Raw genomic sequence first — 27,025 nt, forward strand, 5'->3', positions numbered from 1 at the left:
TTTTTAATTTCAAGATTAAATCTGAAAGTTCAGATGTACAGTAAAAGCATGCGCTTTTATATATCCCCCCCCGCCCCCACCCCCACCCCCCACCCCCCACCCCCCCCCCCCCCCAAAAGTAATTGCTCATTTTGTCGGTAAACTATTATTTATATAAAAATAAGGAGATGTGGTTTGATTGCCAATGAGACGACTATCCACCAAAGTTTAAATGAAGTGGATGTAAGCAATTATAGGCAGCTGTACGGCCTTCAACAATGAGAAAACCCCATACCGTGAAGTTTGCTATAAAAAACCCATATATGAAAAATATGAAACAATTCAATTCATGAAAACTAATAGACTAATTTATAACAAAACAATGTACGAAAAACAAATATGACAGACATATGAACCAACGACAACCAATGCACTATAGGCTCCAGACTTGGGACAGGCACACAACGAATGCGGTTAAACATGTTTGTGAGTGTCCAACCCTCCCCAAACATTGGCTGTAACAGTACAACATAAGAACAAAATATAAAAATCAGTTGAAAAAAGCTTTACTCTTCAGATCGATACAAAAACACAGACCGGACGTGGCATGGTATTTATCCATTCATCATTACTAACAACAAAAAAGACACAAAGTACTGATCTGAGAGTAATCGCAGCTACTGACAGATAGTTCAAAGCCAGTATAGTATATATGTCTCTGTTTTAAGCATAATAAACAAACAAAACATACTAAGGTGTATCATTATATTTCAATAATGAAAGCTTACTACTTGGGAATATTTGAATGAAAATAAAGTAGTGGGTATATACAAATTAGACTGCAAACCAACAAAACTAAAAACAAAACTACATATAGCGATAATGATACGATCCAACAAAAGACAAGTATCTATATAACATATCCAGGTATAAATTAACTCTATTTAAGAAATAGTTGTATATAAGTTTAATAAGACTACTAAAACGAGGGGACATTCAAAACTCGAAGTGGAACTGACAACGTCATGGCAAAAAAAAAACCCGAAAAACAAGACTATGCAAACACCACATAGAAAACAACTTCCGACTGAAAGACAATCTACGGTGGTGATCTCAGGTGCTTCGGAAGGTAGAAGATCCTGCTTAACATGTGGTTTTCGTCATGTTGCTCATGATAAGTCGAAAATCGGTGATAAGTCTTATTCGTTAATGATTGGAAGAAAAGAGGATAGGTTTGTGGTTACGACTCTCTGAACATATCCTTGAAAAACATTATACATTTATGATTTTTTACTTTGAACAGGCATATGAACAAGAAGCAGGGTTTAACTTAATTTTATTTTATTGAAATACTAACCATTTCCCCATCGATTTCGATAGAAAAAAACACAAAAGATACATAACATAACGTATTTGTTAAGATGTAAATCATATCAAACACTATGAAAAAAAGATTTTTTCTGTTCGGCAGACGAATCTTTATAAAGTGGGATGTGTGTGATGTAGAAATACACAGCTACGTTAAATCGAAGTAGTGGAGTGAAATGAAACAGGTCTTGATACATGTTCAATTACCACGCTCTCAGCACTTTAATTAACCCTTGTAACTTTCAGAGATGTATCTATGCAAACTTTTATATCTCAATAGTGGTCCGAATTTGACGTTCCTAATCATAGTTTATCAATCTTACAGAACCTACCCGTTGAATAAATTTTATTTTCTTACTTTTTTTAATGCCGAGGTTGCATTAGAACCGAATCAGTTGAATATCTTTATGATAAAAAAAGACCTTAAAACGCAAAAGTATTTCAAGGTAAACTGTGACTGACTGTGTTGAAACTAACGAGAGCACACTTATAACGTCATTATTCAATCATAAGAGTTATAATGCGTCAAAGTTGATTGATTTTGTATTTGTCATATTCTATACATATGTTGTCATCAAAGGTTTATTATCATTAACGAAGTTAAATATCACGGAATTTTGGGGCCGATATTGACCCTTCGTGAACGTACTCATTTGAGCTTACTGATTTTTGGATTCACCGTCATCGGGAACGCCCAAACCCCAAAATTTTAAAGCCAATGATGTATAAGTATTTGAATGCATGAGGAGCTATATGACCACACGTTACTTATGAGAATAGCAACACCCCTTTAATGTCAACGGTGTCTGCGGGGACTGGAAATATAAAGAAACACAATTAATCCCGCATAAGTTCCTAAAAAGACAATTCATAGTATGAATCAATAAACAAGAAATACTTCTGGAATCGATGGGATTGTTTAACTTCACCATAGTTTACTATTCATATGATTAATCAAGTCAGGAGCTTCGTCCTTGTTTGTCTTTGTCTATATCTTGGTGTTTATTTCTATTGCATATACAATCTATTTGGTAGTTCTGTTCAATGTATTAACGATCTGCCTAGTCTGCAGAGGATATACAGCTTTTTATATGGTATGGACACTTGTATATCGTTGAAGATAGTATGTGATCAATTGCGTATATCTGTAGATCTTTATCCCATCGACGACCCTCATCTAGCCTCTTTCTGGTATGTACATTGTGTAACGGTGACATATTTAATAGAAATGTCCCTGCTTCCTTCCATAGTATGAATGTATTTCGATATCATGTGATTAGAATTAACCAATGGAATAACTTTGAATTCTAAGTTAAACTATGGTTAGTTTTACTAACTCTGGTAAGTGATCAATGGAACGTTTTAGATTTGTATACTTGGATAGGAATTTTGTTGATGTAAAAAAAAGTTTTCGCCAATGATAGTTGTTTAAGAATGATTTGGAATTTTCGTGTGTGTTCTGAAAGTGTTTATCACTTGGATATATATGGTTTGTCAAAAGTGATTATGGATTTACAACTGCGTTATAATTTATATCAAATAAACAAACATGTGAGTAAATTAATTTGAAATTAAAACGTATGAAATCCACAGAAATTAGAAATATCATATTTAAGGCACAGACGAATTAGTACGTTTTATTCATAGCAATAGTTGTTTCCAATTATACCAAGATGGCTTTTGGCTGTAAAATATTTAATTAATAAGATATTAATCTATTTTCTAATAATTTTGTTTTAGTCAAAGATTACAGAATGTTATTAAGAACTCTTGAGGAAATCACATTCGATACAATCCAATGTATAAATGTTATGCATTCGTCTTTGACTTTAGGCATTTGCATTATGGTCGACTCTGTTCAATCGGCGATAATTTTTGAAAGTGTGTTGGATAACACTGGATTTGCTGGTTCTCGTGTGTCCATATGCAACCTGAAATATAATGAAATAGGAAATAACTAGAAAGAATAAAACAATCATGTTGAAACCATTATAATATCCTCAAATGTGAAGGACATTAATGTCCTGTTGGTCGTTGTATCAATTTATCTACAGGTTTTAATTCACAAGAACATAAATGAGAGAGAGAGAGAGAGAGAGAGAGAGAGAGAGAGAGATTTTCAAAGACTGTCTGTAATCGTCCTAATTCGTATTATTCGTGTGTTTTGCAAGAATTACGATAAGGAGTCATTGACGTGCATTTGAATCGTGTCTGTTGTTAGTTGATCAAAGTTGATATGACATGACATTCTTCTATACAAATAAAATAACTATACATAGTCTCGAAAAATATGCAGACATTCCATCAGCACTTAGAGATTCTTTAGTAATATAAACGAATAATACCAATACAAGGGTGCAAAATACATCTCTGGTAATCTAGACAACAACAACCTAAAGTTACATAAAGAGACGTTACCCATACGAATATCCAAAAAGGCCTAAAACATGTATTAAATTTAATTTGATCTATTTTAGTGTACAGTATAATAAAATGTTGTGTAATAGTCTGAAAAAATAAAATAAAAAAAATACCGAACTCCGAGGAAAATTCAAATCGGAAAGTCCCTTATCAAATGGAAAAATCAAAACCTCAAACACATCAAACGAATGGAAAACAACTGGCATATTCCTGACTTGGAACAGACATTTCCTTATGTAGAAAATGGTGGATTAAACCTGGTTTTATAGCTAGCTAAACCTCTCACTTGTATGACATTTACTCGATCGGTACCACGTCTTTTCTTGTACTTTTCAGTACTATATTGTACTTGAACCGCATATCAATAAAAGTATTATTCTTACAGATTACATTTTAATCAAAGATACTGTATAATATTTGGACAAATACTATATGTCTGATTTGACTAAATACGCTTTAGATATAATCCGGTTGATAGTTGTCTCATTGAAAGTCTTGCTACATCTTCTTATCTTTATATGGTTAATATTTGATCGTTTTCTTTTTCATACTAGGTCTAGTACAGTTCAGTATCGTCTACAAACTACTCAAAGCATATGCTTCTGACTAGTTCAAATACATTTTTGGTGGACCAAAAGTTTGATACTTATACTGATGGACTGTAATTTGCCGACTGTATTACTAGTCAAGTAGCAATCTATTTTGTTTTCGTGAAATTTGCAGTGATAAAACAATGAATTTCATTCAAAATTAAGAAAAGCATCTCCCGAATGCGTATACATTGTTTGGTTTTGTAAACATTTTTGGATTAACAAATCCGGTGCACTAAACTTGATGCCGTTTACTGTTCTCAAGACTATCTGTAAATCTATATACACAATAACACGTTTACCTTAGTGTTTTCGGTCTAGTTTTAATACCAGGTAATAATGCGTTCATGAACAAAAAAGTATAAAAAACATGTCTTTTCAAATTATCCTTGATATAACATACTAAATTAAAAAAAAAAACTATTCAGATAAAATTATCTACAAATTATAACGTTGCAAGTAAACTACGGCCTTAATATCTGCAAACAACTTGCGATTATATTACTATTCATAACTCACAAGGGGTAATATATCTTCTTTTCAATTTAAAAGGATAGTCTACACAAAATGTAATGAGAAGATATTTGATCGAAAAGATTTCAGAAAATCAATACAATTGCAAACATTTCATACATTAATATAAGAATTTAAATGTCAAATAATTTGCTTACGTTTGAAATATATTTCAAGAGGTATTCATTATAACAATTAAACATTCCTGCCTTTTATTCAGCAGAGGGCAGTATATCATGTTCAGGCGTGTCATAAAACGTATAATTGTAGTTTTCCCTTCGATTTCATAAGAGAATATTACAAATTTTATCGCCAATTAAAATATATAGTCAACATGTGCCGATTTTTTTTAAACCAAAGCAAGAACCTTAAGCTTTTATTTTAAAAAGTATGCACATGTGCATTTCAATCTCGTTTCAATTGAATTTATTTGATATTTATGTACATATTTAAAAGGAAAAATAAGAAGGACAGTCATCGCAATTGCCAAGTCAAACATAGAATAACACACACACACACACACATCCACATCAAATGATTAATAAGAGCCATGCATTTTTGTACATTGTTAGTACTGAATTTTTTTTCAAATTAAACTTATTACGAATAAATATATTTTATTTAAGTTGTAATTACGTTTTATCAAACGATCATCGTCAACTTCTTCCTTATTATTGCATATATTATTTCGCTATTGAATTCAGGCCACTTAAGTGGGAAAGATATGTATACAATGAATTGTGTCTGTTTATTATTTAGCAACACATATCCTTTGACACTTCAACAGTAAAATATAATTTGTCACACATCTTCTACATAACTACAGGTGTTATCGTTGCGGAACATTACTTCTTCAAAATACATTAAACGACCTGTTAACCTTTAATTTACAATAAAAGCATGTAAAGTTGAAAACGGATACTACGGGTATCATTAGTTAAACAGAGTATTTAAAGATACCAGTGCAAAATGTAATGTTTGTATTAACATAAAATATACAAACTGTAATATGTTACCTTTCTCTAAAGATACGTGTGCATATATAATTCGTATTATAAAAACAACTACAGTATCGTCTTATCTTTATAAGTTAGTAAATAAAATGAATTTGAAAAATATAGAGAATAAGAAACATTGGTGTTATATTCCTTTGAAATTACAATTTGATCAATGCATCTGTGAGAAAAAAAATGTAATATGTCTTATAACAACGTGTTTCATATGTTCCCTTGTTAAAATGTCCTTTATTTAACGAGGGTTCCCAAGTAAACTAATATGGTTTTAACGTGAGACATTATATAACATGCGATTATATATAAAAATAGTATTTAGAGAGTTATTTGTTGACTTAGTGGATTGTCCATAACGAAGTGTATCCTCAATTCTTTAATAAAAGGAGTTTGGTGTAGATGTTTCAACTGTTCAACTAAATTAATCGTCTATATACGCAAGTGGCTAAACATATAAAGTTACGTAATCTTTAAATAATCAAGATTCAAATTTAACGTGTCCCATTAGGGATGGTTTTTTTTTATCATGAAATTGTCTATACTATCTCTTGCAAATGGTATTCCAGACATTTAGGGATGGAAGGCGATTTGTGTATCTCTTCCATAAAATGTGAATAACACTGTTATCCTAACCGCTAGTACGTCAATGTTAAATTAAGCACACTCTGAAAATTCACGATACACCATATATAACCCCCTCCACTGTCGGTGCCCACCACACACTTAAACTATGATTCACTGAATTTCATCATATAAAAATGGTCCTTATTCTCAGGCGAAAGTATAGTTCTTAGAATTCTTTTCTCCGTTTTTACCAATTTTAAATATTACTTCATTCATTTTTTTTCAGTGCTTTATTTATTTCAGTTATTTCTATAGACTGTAATTGTATATTCACTGTTTTTTCGTGGCTAACAATATAAAGTTAAATAATCTGTAAATAATTAAGATTCTAATTAAACTCATGCCATAAGGGATGTTTTCTTACATGAAATTATTCATATCCTTAGAAAGGGGAATTAGGGACACATGGGGATGACGTAGATTGGTTTTTCTCTTCCTAAAAAGGTCATACACTGTTGTCTTAACCGCTAACAGTCAAGCTATATAGCTATATACATATATAACCATCCCCCCTCTCCCGGTTGCCCAACACACAGATAAAATATTCTTCACTACATTTCGTCATATGAAAATGTCATTTATTTTAGGCCGAAGTATAGTTATTTGAATACTTGTCTACGTTTTTGCCAATTTTGAATATGTCTACATTCTTTCTTTTCCCTACTTTGTTTATTTCAGTTACTCCCTTGGATTATAATTGTATATTCACTATATTTTTGTACTTCAAAAATGAGACTACTCTAAAAGGAGAAATGTGACATCAGACGGTTTTGGCAGGTATCTTTGTGTCAGTTTAACTTTAAATGATTAAACAGGTTTTGGATATTTGGGTCCCAAACGATGGTAATCACATTTTATCCAAGGATCTTGTATTCGTATTAAAATCGACGTTTATTTCTATTCTTCACAATTATCAAATACAGTATTGGTAACATTCAGACTGGTGCTTTGGTAGGAAGCAACTGCCAAACTACGATTGTAAGATAGGACGATTTGCCTTTGTAATTTGTTGGAATCGCAATATCGCCAAAATTTATTTTTGTACGGCATAGGGTACTTCGTTTTTCACCGTCTGACATACATGTTCATTTATATGTTTTAGTGTGACGTCCATTTTCATTGAACTAGTACACATTTTCTTTAGGGGCCAGCTGAAGCTCGCCTAAGGGTGCGGGATTTTCTCGCTGTGTTGAAGACCCATTGGTGGCCTACCGCTGTTTTCTGTTATTTGGTCGGGTCGTTGTCTCTTCGACACATTCCCCATTTCCATTCTCAATTTTATTATGTGTATTTCTTTTTGATTATAATGTTGTCATAAGTATAAATCTGTCTACTGATCATATATCTCATATATTAAATTTTAAAAAGCATAATACCATGTATATCCTGTCACCAGGAAGCAATGCACTTGTAAATATTTTGATGTTGTTATGCACTTCGTTTAAAAAATCAATTACAATCATGAACTCTGAAAAGATTTTAAAAAAAAGAATGATCAATGATTCAACAAAGAATGTATACTGCTATATTAACATGTCTCAACCATTTGATACTATATTATTTATAAACATATCTATAGAGCTGTTTAATCGATATCTATATCTGGATTTAATGATTTTTCATTCTAATGAAATCATATGCGTTGTCAGTAACAATATATTCATAAAACTATATTACGTAATCTACACAGTTTTAGAATTCCAAATGATTTCCAATAATTGTCCTGTTTCAAGTTATGTCCTGCAGAAACATAACATTTCACGACTTCAATTTAATTTATGCAAATAAACCATACACATGCGCAAACTTTTCTATCAACAGACGACCTTAAACATGTACAATCCAAGCGTAAACTGTAAGTAAATTAGTGCAACTTGTAGTATTAGATCAATTTTATGACTCAGCAAGTAATATTTATTGATTGTTATGGTAATTTGTATGACATAAGGAAGGCAGAATTCCTCGTTATAGTAAAATTCAATATGATTATCTGTTGGTTATGTGATATTTTAGTTTTTTTTATATGTTTTTTTTATATTTAAACATTTTATCTAATCTCACATTGCTCGGCTATCTGAAATCTATACAACTTAAATAACAATGAAACATTGTTTTAAAATTAGAATATGATAGATCACGTCTCTAATAGAATCTGATAGAATATAAAGCAAAAGGGATTTCAGGTATCTAAAACTTGGTGACTAGGTGCATCTATATCATAAAATCTAAAAACAAAGTCAAATTTAAAAGAAAAATAATATTGAACATTATCGAAACGTTATATTTTGATTTATTTAAAAGGCCGACAAAATTTGTAGATTAAAAACCATTTTTCTTATTACAATTTTGAAATAAATTGATATAGATGTATTCACTTTTGATATGAACATATGATGAAAAGGCAAGTAAACAAGGACAATTTATAACAACTCCATATATATATTATGTCGATAAACTTTAAACAAGATTCGTACTTAAACTGTATGATAAAGGATTGTGTCCAGTAATACAAATGAAAAAGAAAATGTTCACTTGGTCTCCTTGTGTTCGTTAGGTTCTGTGGGATGTTTGAATTTGCAGACACGTGTAGCCTAGCTGGGATGGTAACCAATGCCTTATCTAAGAGGAATACCTCGCTCTCTGAACATTAAGATTTCTTTTAACAACCTGTTAAGGTTCCATATGTGGTCTTTTGCAAGGCGAACAGATTGTGTTTTTCCTCCATACCCTCTTTTTCCATGGCAATCGTTCTTTGTCCTGGTCCATCTTTTTGCAGAACTTGTCTCTTTCATGTATTTTAGTTTGTGCATGGCCTGATAAAGTTTACCATTATTGCCATTGAACATTAAGGTAACAACATTTAATCAATGAAATACACACACAAATAAGCATTCATGTATTCTATTCTTCATGTTTCCCTTGTCTTGTTAGGAGAGTGCACATGCATAAAACATCTGTTAAATTATAGAATCCATCAGGTGTTAATAAGAGTTATCGACTCTTTCGGAACTGCATTTTTTCAAGTTTATTTTGTATAAAAGACGTTTGTTACCACCTTAAAAGACAAAAGTATCAAATATTTGAGAAAGAAAATAAAATAGTAATATCTTAAACAGAATAGGTTAATGTTACTGAGGTCAACTTTGTCTGAAGAAGTGATCACCTTTATTGGGTTAAAAATAAAATGAAACTGGTTGTAAAAGAGAGTCAAAAGATACCAAAGGAACAATCAAACTTAGCTTAGAAGTCGAAAATAAACTGATAACGTCATGGATAAAAAAGAAAGAGATCAACAGACAAAGAACAGTACACAAGACACAACATAGAAAAACTAAAGACTGAGCAACACGAATCCATCTAAAACGGGGGGTAATCTCGGGTGCTCCGGAAGGGTAAGCAGATCCTGATCCACATGTGTCTTCGTATATTCTTCCACGTTTCAAGAACGTTACAGACAGGGAAACGTTGCTATGAAGTAATGGATCTAGTATGAACCTTCAATACGGTAAAACCAGCAGTGAAGGCTGGTTAAGCACCTCCTTCTTTGTCAATGCCTTATTTTAAAACCAATGAAAACCTAGATTTACGATACTTGATATTAATGACTTGAGACAGTGTATCTGTGGTAAGTTAAGTCAGAGTAACACCGTTATTGCCTAAAGATTCTTTATGTCAAGTGGATATATTGTGAAATTTTCAATGTTTCAATGTCTGCCCAATTACAGTGTTATCGAAAGTTTTTAGCGATGTGTATGCCTATTTGTGAAATCTACAAAACCGTAGAAGCTAAACTTTGCTTGAAAGATGTGTAAACTTGTTTTTTTCAAAATCAATGAAAAAACTCTGTGAGATACAGGCAAAATAATTCATTATAAAATCACAGCAATTAATTTTGTGCGAATGATAATATACTGCTCTATAAATCTTTAAATATTGGTTTAACAAAACTTCATTTTCATAATTTTTCAGGATGACAAGCGAGTATAATCCAGTGAGATAGCATCTAATAAATGGGCTCGGTCATCTGCTGTTGCTGCTGTAATGACTTCATTGAAGATGATGTAGGTTTTATGAATAAAAAGAACTGTAGGATACATTTCAATGAGATAAAATGAAAAAAAAAAAACTTTTTAAATAGGTCAAAACAACTCATCAAGGATATCAGGTTTATAATTTTGATCGCGCTAGACGCGCGTTTAGTCTACGAAAGACTCGCCAATAAAGCTCGAATAAAAAAAGGCCAAATAAAGTACCAATTTGAAGAGCATTGAGGGCCACACATTCCGAAATGTTTTGACGAATAGGGCTACAGTGATCTATCCCAGGGGAAAACATGCTTTTATGATTATCAACAAACGTTCATATCATATGCCAAGCGAAGAAGATATTTAATGCGCATTAATGTATGGTGTGATTACACTAATTATGTTAAAATGTGTGACCTGAGTGATTGACTCTTATAGAAAAAAAAAACCATTTTCATATAACATGATTTACCAATGTACCAGTTTTACATGTCCTATGATCAGTCAAATTCGTAAAAATACATGGAATGGCAAGCAATGATAAATCAAAATGAATTGCGTTTCTCAATAATATTTCTTATGGAGACGATAAAACGGAACCAAAACTGAATACTACAAAAACAAAACAAGATCATCACAGGCAAGGAAACTTAACTTGGCATGTGCTAGAGAAAATCAAAACAAAACACCAAAAAATCCGTTGGAATTCGGAAACATTTATATTTATGTATATATTGTGCCATATGAGATCAAGTATGATGTCAGCCCCCGGCTTCCTTTTTTTACTTACGATTGCATTAGCTCTCTTTTCATCTTTTGTCTTGCCATAAATATGTTATTTATTTTGTACATTCTTCAGCGGGTAGAGTGTTCTGTAATAAAGATTATAAAATGGATTTTTGATTATTCAACCTCATTTTTTCATATAGATAGTGGTAAATTAAATATCAGCTTAAAAACCGTACACCAACAGTAAATGAATAAATATTACAATGCTCTCTTTTGAAAAGAACTATTAAATATCAAATACTGTACCTTTAGATTTTATACATTGCCAAAAAGGGACCTCGGTGGTTGAGTTGTTTAAGTAGTTCAGCTACATTATCACTAGCCTGTCAACACTGATGTTGTGAATTCGAACCGACCACGTGGCAGGTGAATTCGACTTCAATCTTAATTGACCAGGATTGTCAGTTTTTCTACCGAAGGTCGGTGGTTCTCTCTGGGGACTCCGGCTTTCTGTAATAGTTATCCCACGAGGACGCGGTGTGTCAATGTAAGATCACCCCGATGGCCAGAGGCGGGAAGGTGATCTTACATTGACACACCAAGTCCGAGTGGGATAACTTTTTTACATCCCAGCTCTTCTAGACTATATGAAAAAACATTTACGCTTCAACACATCTAGTTCAGAATGCCATACATGATACAATAATTAAGAATATACTTCATATATTACTATATAGTATATACCCTTCATGAGCGCCGTATGCAATGTTTAAATATGTTAAATTAAACTTGAGTTTGTGTCCAGTCGCCCTGGTATAGGGGTATGAATCGTGGCTTAATATGCTGGAAATTTCGTGGAATTTTTCTACATCAATTTTGAAAGTTAGTCTTTATTTCGCATAGCTATTTCTAAGTTTTATTGTGTGTATGACATTCCCGCCAAATTGTTACAAAACAAAAGAAAGCATGCAGAACAAAGAAATTCAAGGTAGGGTGATCTGGTAGGGGGGTGATTCGACTCAGATCACCCCTGTTGAAACAAAGGAGTTGGGATGTAACCACCAGTAAACACTGACCGCATCGAAATAGCCAATAGTGCTACAAGTAGCGTTAAGCATTAATCAAACAATCAATCAAATACTGCACATGCATTGGATTAAATAAAAAGTAAAGAAGCAATAAGCAAAAGAAAAGAAAAAAAACTATCAAATATAAAAGGAAATGATATAGTTAACATTATGCATTACATGTTTTTTTTAATTTTTTTTATTCAACAGTAGATGCAGAATGGTCCCCGTCTAGTGCTTTATAAGAAACATAGATATGCAACTGTCACGGACAATCTAATATTGTTAGGCAAATGAGAAAAAGCACGTTACTAACGTAAAAAGATTATATAAAAAAATATATTGCAGAATTTACTGCCTGTATTCAAATGCATATGATGAAAACTAACATGATATATTAGGGCAAATATCTTAAAATATCCAGGAAGGCGTTAAAAAAAACAAATGTAGGGCAGGGCCTATTCGATATTTTTATATATTATAATTACATCTTTATGCAAATGAGTGATACCTTGATATGCTATGGAGTAGACAATATTTGTTATGTAACCTGAATTGTACAGATTAAAAAACTGTTTCTACTGCGTTAGGTACACATATTCAACTAAATTGATCTGTATTAGCTCATATTTCGTTGACTTTTTAAAATTTCACGGATACATAAAAAAATTAAAATCACGTAATATCTTTGCCATTGCAACAGACGACCTACGGATCCCTAGACGACTTATTCAATTATATTCTTAACGTTATGCGTGCACCCTCAGCAAACCAGTTCTAAATGAAGGATGCTACAGATTCATACAAAATTCCTCAACAACAAAAAACAGTATTCCACTAGCTCCGATGTTTTATTCGAATAGGAGAGGTCAAGGTGATCTCATTTTTTCATACATCATTTTCTTCTGACGTTAAGGAGTCGGGACAATAGTAAAAATACACATAAAATAAGTACAAAGTAAACAAAAATTAAGTACAAAGCCATAAACGATATATATTTGCTGTCAATGCACAAAGAACGCGATTTAAGATTTTTACAAGGTATGTCAAAGGTTAACAAATAAGAAATGAATTTGTAGACATATTTTAATCTTAAACAACTATGTTTTTTTGTTTTCCTTTTTTCTAGGATTTGCGTCAAACAGACAAAAATATATTAGATTTAGATAAACTAGTTAAAAAGCGAGCATGGGCTCTGTATCAAGAACATACACGAAGATGTATTCCTCGAAAAAGAGAAAAACTTGATTTAGTATTGGATTGGTCTCGTGTAAAATTTATTCCTGACGAACCTATCTTCAAGGAATTCAACGTAAGTGGAAAAGATGCAGACGCAGTTCATATTATTTTCAAAACTGTCTTTGAAAACAAAAGCAATGTTGAACAACAGCATACACTGAGAGCAGAAAGACAAACTTCGTCGTCTTGTAAAAGTTGTTTAACTAAAGGATACACAATGGGTTTCGATGTTGGATTATCTCTTTCAGCACCAGGCGATATTGCAAATGCTGCAGTTGGATATTCCAAGGGATTCTCGCTAGAAAATGCAATTGAAAACTCCGAGGAAAAATCACTTACATGGGTTGCTGAAGGTTGTCTTAGAGTTCCAAAAACGTCCACCATTACAGCATCGATGCAAATAAAAGAACGACAAAGTGAATTTTCATTTGAAACATGGGTGGCAGTTAAAGGTATCGTCAAAGGAACCTTTTACAACCAAAAGCAACAAAGCATGTACACATGTTCATTGAATATGAGAACAATTATTTTTGAAGAAATTCCGAAAGAAATGAAAAAGAAAGAAAATGGAATATACTCTATTAAAATTGAGGGCAGGTGTAAATTCAAATACGGAATTGAACAGGAAATTAAAATAAGCTAACGAAACGTTTTATTGTTTACTGTACCCCGACAAATTAAAAGTCACATGTTTATCTTCAATTTGATGCTTTTTCTACAACACTTTTTCTTGTTGTTGTTCATGTGTATCTATCTCCTCATTATACATGTGTAATTACTATTCAAGCAAACATCATCAAGGAAAGAGCAAATAATGAAAAAGTACCGGGCTTAACGTCCATATTCATGCGCTTATTTATTTTCGTAAATTATTTATCTGTAAACGTCTTTTTAATCTATATAACCTATATGTTAGCTTCTACTTTATATCCATTTGTTATTCTGATATCCTGTACAATATATTCTTCTCTTTTCAAACTCGACAGCAACCTTAAAATATCTTTTAGATTTTTCTGTCATTGTGTTATTAACTAAATGGCTAGAACCCCATATGTCCTGTTTATCTCATTCTCCAGTGAATCTTGTGCGTTTGGGCGCTTGTTTGACTGTGAAGAATATATAAATACACAGTAACGAACTGTCGTCCGGTCGGTACGGGGTTTCAAAATCCTATGCAAGTGTACACAAGATGCCAATCCATTTGTTCGTATATATACTAGAATATAAAGTTATAATTTATTTTCAACATACTGTTTATAAATTTTGATGTGGTATTCACAATTGACCAAATGACGTTGTTGTTAACAACTATATGTCACCGTTCGGACTCCAACAATGAGAAAGACTCATACCGCATAGCACGCTATAAAAGGCCTCTAAATGACAAAATGTAAAACAATTCAATTGTGAAAACCAACACGCTTATTTATATATATAAAAAAAACGAACAAACAAAACAAATTTTACGGACGCAATCACGAGTTGGTTGACCGTTATGGAATATCCGTTTCACAGATGATATCGGATATGTTCCTTATGTCGTAACTACAATCCCGTTCCCTTTTCACGAATGTGACTTACCAAATTAAACTATTTACCGACTTTGTAATAACATGAGCAACACGGCGGGTGCCACATGTGGAGCAGAATCTGCTTACCCTTCCTGGTCACCTGAGATCACCCCCAGTTTTTGGTGGGGTTCGTGTTGCTGTTGTACCCCTATTTGTGACATTTTTACCTATTGTGTTTAAGCTCCTGACTTGGAACAGGCATATAAAGAGTGATTCCAGTCGTCCAACCCTCCCCAATCCTGGGACAGTGGTGTAAAAGTACAATATAAGAACAAACTGTTAAAACAGTTGAAAAGGGCTTGGCCCATCAAATTGATCAGATTGATGCAATACACAAAAACAAATAACAAAAACACTTAAGATACCGAGAGTACTCGAAGCTACTGAAAGCTAGTTTGAGAAATATTCTCATGAACTACTCTTAGTCCACGATTAACAGTACTGTAATATACAGATACACGTACACTTTAATACAAATTTAATTACAGAAAATATTTATGCAGTTGCATATAGAATTATCAATTTTCCTAATTCAGGTCCCTTTCTTGTCATATAGTTCCTAACGTTTCTGCTTATTTATTATACTTCCCTGAATTTTCTTATAACTACGCTTTTGACTATAACAGAGCAAATGTCATTATTAACAGTTATGTCTCCTTATACACTTCCTTTGACAATCTTCTTGAAAGCTACGACTTTTGCAATTTGTAGAAAAGATTTTCAGAAACGTAGAGTAGGGAGCTTAGAGTCGGACACACAATCTATAAAATTTAGATCTCTCCTAAAAAAATTGGTCGAAGACGGTTAAAACGCTTGAAATGTTAAAAGAATGTGTAGTTTGATGAGAACATTTATTCCATGGAATACAGGTAAGTACACTGAAAAAAATACCTAGTAAAGATTACTAGTTTGGCTAGTACATCATTAAAAGTCCCTAGTAGATTACCAAACAACTAATTAGACTAGTATGTTTACTATCGTGGATGCATCGTATTACCAAGCACCAGCTGTGCAACTGATAACAGGATTTCCCGCCAGACGATATCAGATTCGCGTGGCTTCTGTTGTATATGAAGTGATGACCGCAATCAAGAGAAGAACCTGAGTATTTTTGGCCTGATTCGTTGAAAAGCTGTAAGTATTTTAATTAATTTGTGTTTTATTTTATCGTCTTAACTTATTTACACAAAAAAAGAACCACACCATCTCGCCTTTTCACGTAAAATGTACTACAGAAGATGGTCAAGTTAACCTTGAGAAAAAGCACCAGTGACACGTGGAACAAGCTTGATCTATTTAAGTTAATTTGTTTGATTTCTAAATATGTCTATCAATGAATATTTCAATCTTATGTGTTATATGCCCCAATTAAATAACAAAGTGTATTAAATGTGCAACAAATTGATCATTATTCAGTAGTCTGACACGGCAGCCGCACCCCATAGCCGGGGCGACATTTTAATGACCTATTTGGGAACGAGATACGTGATAAAGATCTACAAGATGTAGATTTGGTTATTTTTATTTTAACACCATTTCTTCTTTTTAAATACGAAAACTAATTAATAGTATAATCATTCTAACTTCACCATAGAAAACCGTAACTTAAATCCGAAACGTTTTAAGATTATATAATTAAAGTACGCCTCGGTATGAAATTAATATGGCTGCGCCCATGTAGTGTAAAAATGAACCTACCAAAACTAACAGACAGTCAATACATGGTATATCTTCAATATTTTCATATCAAATATAAAATTGAGAAACATTTGAAAGCACCACATAATATACTTGATGACATACATGCACCATGTTATGATGTAGGTGTACACTTGATTGATTCAAATTTCACACAAGTAATAGCTTTTCTAAAAAGCTAGCCGTCTCTGAGCTGATGAAAATGGAAAGTGTTAAAAATTATAAAAGGCTAATACAATTTTTCCTAATTTACCAATGTTTTTTGGAATAATGTACCCTCAGAAATGTACCAACACTGGATTAGTAGGTGTGATGCCTTAACTAGTTTTTTAATTAAATACGAAAATATTTATAAAAAGTATATTTTAAACATGCCTCTGGGACAAGTTATTGTTTTTGCCAGTATTTTAACTCTCTTTATAGCAGTATAATTGTAGATTGTAATATTAAATCATATATATGACACTTGTTAAAGTCTTACTTGAAATACTATGCATTAAAAAGCTAAAACAGCACATAAATGTACAGTGTATATATATGTCTGACATGATGACTCAGCTATCACACATAAGAAACAAAGTGAAATATAGTTTTTTGATTACAATGTTTAGTAGATATTGACAGTAGAGTTCTAGTAAATCGATATTAATTAATATTAATAACACGTACATGTACATGTAGTTTTATTATGGATTTTTGTATAATTTCAGGTTCAGAAAAAATCACAGGGGATTATAGATTTAATGAAGCATCGGTCACCAACATGCTAAACTTACAAGAACTTGAAAACCGGCAATTCAGAAGAACAAGCCAAAGAGTAGTATTTCTGTACAAAGTGGTTGAGGATATGGTCCCAGCTATCAAACCTGACAAATTCTTGGTAAAAAGCAATCTTTACCAAAAGGAACATCAAGCCGACACGCTTTTCAGACTTTGAAAGTGATAAACTTGGTTAAGGCTATTGAAACAAAAAACTGTGAAACCGAGTAATTTAAAAACACATTCTTCGTCTAAACTGTGATTCATTGGAGCCAACTGGAAGAAGAGGTAGTGTGCGCCAAGTCAGTTGAGAGCTTCAAAACAGCTCACCAAGGCCGTCAATAGGCGCTCGCTCTCCTGTCAAGTTAAAGCCAGAATTGGTAGCTTCGATGTAACGATGCAGATACATATAGCATGAAAAGTTTTATACATGTATAATAAACATTTATATTTACATCTATTGATGACTCAGTACAAGTATGATTATTTGTTTTAGTTGTCATCTATGACATATAGTATAAACAAATTTGAGAAAGTGTTATCTGTATACATGACAGTTCCGCGAAAATGTTAACAAACTTTTGCGTCAACTTATTCATTCATGTAAAAACTGATACAAGCCAATATAAGAATTCAATAGATTTAGACTATAAATCAGTTCATGATTTGACCCGTTCAAGTTTATTAAGGTCAAATAAGATTAGACCAAGTTTCATAATGTAAAATATGAATGTAGTCGAGCAAATGGTGAAAATGATTTAGATCCTAGTGCAATATGAGATGGGTGACATGTATTTAGATCCTGGTGCTCTAGAGGGGTGACATTGAATTGGATCTGTTTGCTCAAACTAAAATTTACAGTGCTTCAAAGAAACAAAAAATAAGATGTCATGCTTTATAAAGTTATAAACTGTTACATGTAGGTACAATTTGTATATACTTACTTCTTGACAATTTTTTTTTATTTCTAAGTGTTTAAAAGTAGGACGACATAAAATAATTGATATTAAAGTCTTACTTTGTTTTTTAAATAAATATTATTTGAGGGAGAGTTTATTCATTTTGGTTATGCAGGGGAAACAAGGACCGTGCAATACATGTAACTAGATGGGTTATTTAACTAATCATTTCGAATTTTATTCGAAATAACTTTAGAATTGTTAACTGAATCTTCTAAATATGAAACATAGTTAATATTGATTAGAGTACAGCTTATAGATAAGAATTTAAATGGTTTCTTTGTGGTAAATTGAGGATATAATGTATTTGTTTGTTGTCAGTTTGATACCTTTTTTTTCATAATTGAAATTAACTACTTTGTATTGTCTAATCAAATGTATTGTACAGTTCTGATTTTATGAATCTTATTGAAATAAAACATGTAGGATTTATCTTCAAAATTAGTTTGCTGAACTTCGCACACTGACAAATTTAGGTACAATGTAGGCAACTGTAAAGCGTTCAGGCCTAATATGGGTAAATTTAAAGAGAATATGTGAAAGAGAAAACAACAAGAACAAGGAGTGGAAAGAAATGGTTTTGTTTTTATTGATATTCAAGGTCAATTATCACTTCAGAATGCAACAAATTTATCTGCATTAATTGGCAAACAAGGTATAAATAAAATTCATTTTGGGGATCGTGTGACCTATTGCTGATGTTTTTGCCTGTTGTCTTTCAGTCATTGTTGTATTTATATCTTTCAAAATTTTTGTCATTCGCTTTGTGTTTCCTGAATTGAAAGATCACTAGAGCCCATTTCATAGGAAAAATGTGGTTGATTATACAGTGAAAAATTGAAGCATGACTTGAGGGCCCCCTTTCATGGCAGTAAAAAGTCCCCCTTATAAAAAAATTCTGGATTTAACATTATGAACATGGTACCGGTACATTAGGGAAATAGCTATAAGAAATTGCACTGCTATGTCACTATACAAACAAATAAAAAAAAGGATTCCTAATCTGTACCATAACTAACTAGGTTAGAAAAAGTACCATATGAGGATGACCTGGTACCTGTACTTATAGCTAGTAAAGTTACTAGCTGAATGAGGTATTCCTACGAGGAAATGTTTGTAGAATTACTTAAAGCTAGTAGAATCACTAGTCTTACCATGTATTTGCCACTGGGAAGACCTAGTTATGTTACTAAAAGGTAGTAATATTACTTATTCAGAATAGTAAACTCACCCAGCAGCCTAGCAAAAATTACTAGGGACACATGATGTAATTACTAAGTAGCCTTGTAAATTTACTTTGGAGGCCTAGTATAATTACTAGGAAGGCTAGTAAATATACTTCTGGCCTAGTAATCTCATGGACAGTAAGTTTACTAGTTTACCTAGTAGAGATTACTAGGTATTTTTTTCAGTGTATATATTGTGCATATTTGGTGACAAAAAGATAGAAGCAAATGATTTTTCTTCTATGATACTGCATCTTTGGTATAAAAAGTAATTGTTCCAGAAACCTCAACATTTTTTTTAAATGGTCCTACACATCCATGTGTATTACACGTTTCTGGAATATTATTAACTTTATCAGTTATACATGTACAAGTCGGATAAAAAGATAATGTGTGTTATCATGCTACAATAGATTTTCATTTAAATATTGCATGTACATGTAGCATCATTTTTTAATAACCCCTATTTTATATATTATATATGAATATACTGGAAATGAAATCTGCCATTTAAACTCCCATTTGTGACATTTAAATTGAGGGCCCGATGAAACCAAGTAGACTACTGCTACAACCCCTTACATTATGTATCATAAATAATTAAAAGACAGGTATAGTTTAACATATGCATGTTCTTTAACTATTTATAGGGGTTTATACAGTTGTAAGAAGACAAAATCATTTCTAGATGCAAGTAATAACTAGTTTGATATACCTGTATATATATGTGTATACGTATTGGCTACTAAAAAGTAAAGAAAACATACATTTACTAACTTTGTTTCCATAGCATTTTACATGCAGATCTGTATGTGTACTCCATTTGAAATAAACAAACCCAGAGAACCAGCCTGGGGGAATTGATTTAAATCTAAACGGAGTGAAACTGGCAAGAGCCATCTTCTTTTAATGCATATACCGCACTGCGAATCCAGGCTCAATCTTAATGGCAAAATGGCAAATAGGACACAATCTGTAAATTTGCAGACCTAATATTAACTTAACTGGTGTAATAGTATATAATACCGCGAACCTGTCTGTCGTGTGTCGAGGCATACAGCGTCGCAGTCAACTATTCGTGACAGTGACCATACAACTATTGTTCATTTTAAATTGATCTTCTTCATGACATTCGCACCACCTACAAGCCTTAAACATTAATTGATGGTATTTATATTGATCTGAAAGTCGTTGCTCTTGACAATTAGCACAATCCAATTATTTTTTTTACGGTGAGTGTACACATGATTCAAATCAAAGCATCTCAAACTTCTTACAGTGAATGTCGGGATATACCGCACACGACAAAAAAAAACAATTGTAGGAACAGTGTCCTTAAATGGAACAGACATTCATGTATATATAAAAAATTTGCGAAGATCGTTTAAAGACATTAACCCAAAAATAACCAGTATAAGGAAATTGTTTTTCCTTGAAGTTTATTTGACCCACTGTGTATGCATTTCATTGAAGTACCAACAAGTGTAATAAAACGTACAATCTCACTGGTGTTATATACCTCGAACTACTAAGTTATCGATGAAATTGATACTTAACTAAGAAAATTCAAAATTTACATCTATTTTCCTATTGTTGTTTTGATCACATGCTTGATTTAAAGTAGATCGCCCATCGTACAAGGAAATACATAAGATTAACAGATTTACAATAAGATATATTATAAATAGTACAGGACACAAAGACATGTTGGGAAAGACATTTAACAATTGAATTTCATCAGGAAGGACGTCATGCTCATACAAAAAGAGAAGCGCATCAACGATAGGATACACTTTTTATTATACCATAAAATGCAGTGCAAGTAAATTCTATTAAACACCAATGGAAAGAATATAACATGGTCACTAGAATGTTTCAACGGGAAAAGCGTAATGCCTAGTCCGTAATTATGTGTGTTAAACATGTGTATGAGAGCTCCACCCTTACCAACACTGTCTTTTTTATTGAACATTTGCATTGGATTTGTCTTAATGAGAGGCGGCAGATATGAAAGGGACATTCAAACTCATAAGTTGAAAAAAAGTCATTCCAAAATACGAAAATGATCAAAAGGCAAACAGCAGTATACAAGCACAACATATAAAATTGTATTCGCTTACAAATTTTTCAACTTTATGTTTCCAATTTAACATCGTTAGTTTGCTAAATTCTGATAGATATTTTTGTTTAAAGAATTAAAAAAAAATGTTTTGAATGTCATTACCAAAAATGATGATTCCATTGTATACTCAAGTGACGGACTACCCTTTCTGAAAAAAAAAACCATATATAGAAATAAGATATGGTATGAGTGCCAAGGAGACAACTCTCCATTCAAGTCACAATGTGTAAAAAGTAACAATTATAGGTCAAAGTACGGCCTTCAACACGGCTCACACCGAACAGCAAGCTATAACGGGCCCCAAAACGACAGTATAAAACAATTCAAACAGTAAAACCAACGGTCTTATCTATATAAAAAACGAGAAACGATAAACACATATGAACCACACCAACAAACGACAACCACTGAATAACAGACTCCTGACTTAGAACAGGTGCATACAAGTGTATACATTTATGATGGTTTGGGCTGTTTTCTGCTCTTTAGTCGGGTTATTGTCTCTTTGATACATTTACCGTTCCCATCTTTTCTAACAATGAGGCAATGTGATATGGATGTTGAAGAAAGAACTACCCATTAATTTTTATAGTGCAAAGGGTAAACTTGTAAACAATAACAGGCATTTTGCGTTTAATCATGGTATTATCAGGTTTCCTCGACTTTTGTATTTTATTGAACGCTTGGTAACTATCTCCCCTTTTTTACAAAGTTTGTTTTTCTGTCGGAGAAATTACCTTAAAAATGTGATGATTATTCTTTGCATCTAAATAAAACAGGAGATGAAGCAGCCGATCTTTTAACCCAAATCGCATAATACAAAGATTATATATAAAGCTAAACAAGCAGTAATCAATATTAGAGATTAGATAGTTATACTTTATAATATAGCAAGCTCTAAACCGTCCCGAATATAAAGAAGTTGTGAATAGATAAAACAGCCGTCAACTACTAATTTCCTTTTTATAAAAATAAGGAGACGTGTTATGATTGCCAATGAGACAACGGTAGCAAGTCAATTCGTACCTTGACCATTTCGTACCCGAAATCATCATTTCGTACCAAACAATTGCAGAGGAATTAAATACAGATTACCTTACAAACTTCAGGTTCTGCATACAAGTTATACACCCCCTTCTTTCCTTTCCCTCTTTCCAGACGGGCTAAATCAAAGCGGATAATTTAAATTATTGAACCACAGCTAAGCGTACATGTTCATATAAGGATTTCTTAATGATTGTTTTGAAGGTTACTGAACGCCTAGAAATGTCAATGCATTCATAATCAGGGTCAGGGCAATCTATGATTTCTCGTCGGTTATTGGATACAATATTTTCGGACAATATTTGTAAATTTAATTTAAAACTAACTTACATATTTCAAAGAAGATATATATTGAATATTGTCCTATATATTATTGACGTCCAACAGCAAATATTACAAGCGTATAAAAAACGATAGCATGTTAACGAGAAATGGTATAACACTATGATGTGTACTACACTGAAGCCTTAATATGATTTTAAACGTAAAAGCCCAAAGTCCCAGTCCGCATGAGCATATCACCAAACTCAGACACGTAGTATTTTTTTGTAAATTCCATATCGATTAGTCTTGTTCCATTGCCTGAATGCTGCATGATTAGCGGAGAAACAGCGAATTTCAATTTTAATTTTGTGTTTGTTTGACCAAAATGGGAACGAAAACACAAATAATGGACATAGTATGTTTTAACTCGATGATCATAGAGCAAAATACGTATTTCCTAAGGATCCAATAAACAAAAACTGAAAAGGTGGCATGTCAAAAGAGGAAACAAAACACGTAAGATGTTTTAATATTGGATACTAATTGCAAACCAAAGTATGTACTTGCTTATTTAAAATGTGAATCGTCCTGAACATGCCTGAAATAGTTGCTACTGGACGTAAAATTTTAAACAATCATCAGTCGATGTGTGGAGCTATTGAGGTCGTTTCCTATTTTATTAAGAGTGCAATGTTTGGTTGCTTTCATACATTTACCCAACATCTCCCTTTTTCTTTTCTTTTATGACACATGGATGATAACAATTATAGCAGCCACGCAAATCATGTTGATCTTTATCAGGCTTCTATTAAATCTATCTTGTGAAATAAGCAGACCTTATATATGGTCGTAAATGAATTCAAATCTATGTCAACATGGGTATTTATAAATTCAGTTAGATTTATAATTGTTTATGTCATTTTGGTGGATAAAAAGGGAAAACAAACTTTTATTAGTATACTACTAGTATATCTTAGACTAGCTTACAATATCCATCGTATAATAATGTCGTAAATGGCAAAAATCAATAATGGTATGTTACTGCTTACAGTTGAATATTTTCAAATCGAACTATTCGTAATGGGTTCACTGCATTCAAAAAAAATATGCAATAAGTAAAGTAAAAAAATGCGTCATTCAAATTATCGAGAACTCAGTTTGTTGATATACATTTGTATGGAGTTATACGCAAGTCCGTTGCTACAGTAAGATATACTGATCCATGGAGGTTTATTACTGAAAAAAAAGCAATATATTGTATAGCTTTCGTGATTTTTCTGTTTCAGTCTTCGGTATCTAGCAAATAGTTCAGGTAAAAGAAAAAAAAAACACTTTAATTTCAGGACTCAAATGTATGCACATCTATGTGTATCTCCCGTCTCTATATAACGTCTAAAGAGCGTGGCATTCTCGCAGCATGAAGAATTAGATCAACACACCACTGTTACTGGACGTAGATGTGTTTATGAAAGTCAAATGTATAATATGTTATGGCTGTCAGACGATTAGAGTCCACTTGACCATGTAGGAATGTTTATATGAAAATACTTTTTAAAAGAAAACAAACAAACTAACAAATATAAATGCATAATTATAACATTTACATATTAACACATTATTATTTTCTTTAATTTGTTCTTAATCATTACAATAGTACATACAATGTAAGTGTTAAAAATTCTGTGTAAGACTAGGGCGTTTATTAGGGTGATCTAAGGACATGTCAAGATTAATCCTAAGTCAGATTAAAGAAAGATATGTCCTAAATTTGTCTTGGAATTGAATACAATTCCTCTATGTTTATTGACTACTCCCATTAGAGTTTAAACTTCTGTTTTGAATAAAATTGAATTTGAATTAACCCCTATTTTACTCACGACATGCTGATTCAAAGAATATGTGTATAGAAGTTATGAAAACGATTGAATCAAAGGTCATAAAGTTTTACACATTAAGTAAGGTACGGTTCTTTTTTTACATCTTTATAGTTTAGTTTCTTATTTAATGGCTAATTTGTAAACAAGCATTGTTAAAGAAAGGACTTGCAGTGGATACACAATTTCCCATGCATTTACTCCACATCAGTGCTTTTTAAACATTCCTAAGGTTGACTTTTCGGTGTTTATCCAAAACATGCATAAAAATGACATTGATTTCATAAACGACAATAAACAAAATTTCATAAAAAAGTCCCATTTTGTCTTTCAGAAACAAAATGATAAATTATATTTGGTTACAAGAGTACTGCGATGCAATGCAATGCAATATTAAAATTGTCTTCATCGCCAAGCACGATAGTTAGCACTGAATTGAATTTTATTCAGTGGATACATTGTATATGTACAATTATTGCATGAAATTTAAAGTGTAATTAATAGACAAATATGAAAATAAGGAGATGTGGTATGATTGCCAATGAGACAACTATCCACCTAAGTGCAAATGAACTGGATGTAAGAAATTATATGCAACCGCACGACATTCAACAATGAGAAAAGCCGACACCGTATAGTTGGCTATGAAATGCCCCGACATGAAAAAATATGAATGATTCAATAAGGAAAACTAACGGCCTTATTTGTAACCAAACAATTTACGAAAAACAAATATGACAGACATGAACTAAGGACAACAACTGAACTTCAGGCTCCTGACTTAGGACAGGCACTTAAAGAATGTGGCGGGGTTAAACATGTTTATGAGCACTCAACCATTCCCATAACCTAGGACAGTGGTGTTACAGCACAATATAAGAACTATAAAAGTCAGTTGAAAATGACTCAACTCATCAGATCGATACAAAACAGAAAAAACATCAAACAAAAACGCATACTGGATGTGGCAGGGTATTTATACATCCGTAACATCAAAGTCCAATAAGCTTTAACATCTGTCTGATTTTGACCGTTGTGACTAAAATGAATACAGGGGAAATTAGACCAAGCCCGGATAAAGGAGAAGGGAAGTCGTATATTTTATTTTTGGCGCATATGATACTACATGTATGTAATTTTATAACAGGTGACGCAAATGTAGCATCGGAGAACAAAAGTTGTTGCGCAAAAGGATGCATTTTTGGCGCAAACGGATTTTTCCCTTTGTTATTGTATTATTTGAATGCATTTCGATAGGTACGTTCGACATCAAAAGTCAACTAATCACAAACCGTGGTACATTTTTTGTACTTCACCAAAGCACCATTAACAAACTGAGGAATTGCAATAGAAAACACCGCGATATCTCAAAATAAATGATAAAAACAAAAAACAAAAACGAATATAATTGAATCGGTACATGTATACTGAGAGCTTCTTTTGGTAAATTTGTAGATTTAGCATTTGCTTTATCCAAAAGATTTTGGAAAATTTCAGTATACTGTAATGTTTACTGTTACATAGTTTTATGAGACAACATATTTAAAAACAATACTTTCTGTTTATTAATTTATTGTAAGAATAAGAGATGATTTTAGTATATAATTATTACCATAAAGACACTGCAAAAAGTGTCCTTTGAATATTTCCTTAAATATATTTTTTGACAGAAATAAGAATAAAACAATGTATCTTCAACGTGTCTTACCTTTACATGTACTATCTGTTGTTGAAATTATTCCTGTCTTATTAGTTCCTTTTCCATCGTAACGTTTTTCCAGTTGTATACAGGTGAAGTATTCTCGCAGAAAAAAATGTAAGAAATAATAAAATTAGCAAAGCAAGTTCTGTATCCTGAATTTATAATGAAAACCGTTTCCAAGCATGCACATTTATCTGGACCTTTGACGGAGACGTGTAACCAGAAGCAATCATTTAGGAAA

The 27,025-nt window shown here is 32.3% G+C and overlaps 1 long non-coding RNA gene across 1 annotated transcript; it reads right to left on the reverse strand.

Moving 5' to 3' along the window:
* Nucleotides 1–2,970: 2,970 nt before the first annotated feature.
* On the reverse strand, nucleotides 2,971–27,014 carry LOC127705717 (uncharacterized). The gene is made up of 3 exons (XR_007983939.1): nucleotides 26,791–27,014; nucleotides 11,321–11,402; nucleotides 2,971–3,278 (listed from the first exon to the last, which is right to left on the reverse strand). It is a non-coding gene; the product is annotated as an uncharacterized LOC127705717 (long non-coding RNA).
* Between the last annotated feature and the right edge of the window lie 11 nt (nucleotides 27,015–27,025).

The sequence above is a fragment of the Mytilus californianus genome, unplaced genomic scaffold (assembly GCF_021869535.1).
Source record: "Mytilus californianus isolate M0D057914Y unplaced genomic scaffold, xbMytCali1.0.p SCAF_6, whole genome shotgun sequence".
Taxonomy (NCBI): domain Eukaryota; kingdom Metazoa; phylum Mollusca; class Bivalvia; order Mytilida; family Mytilidae; genus Mytilus; species Mytilus californianus.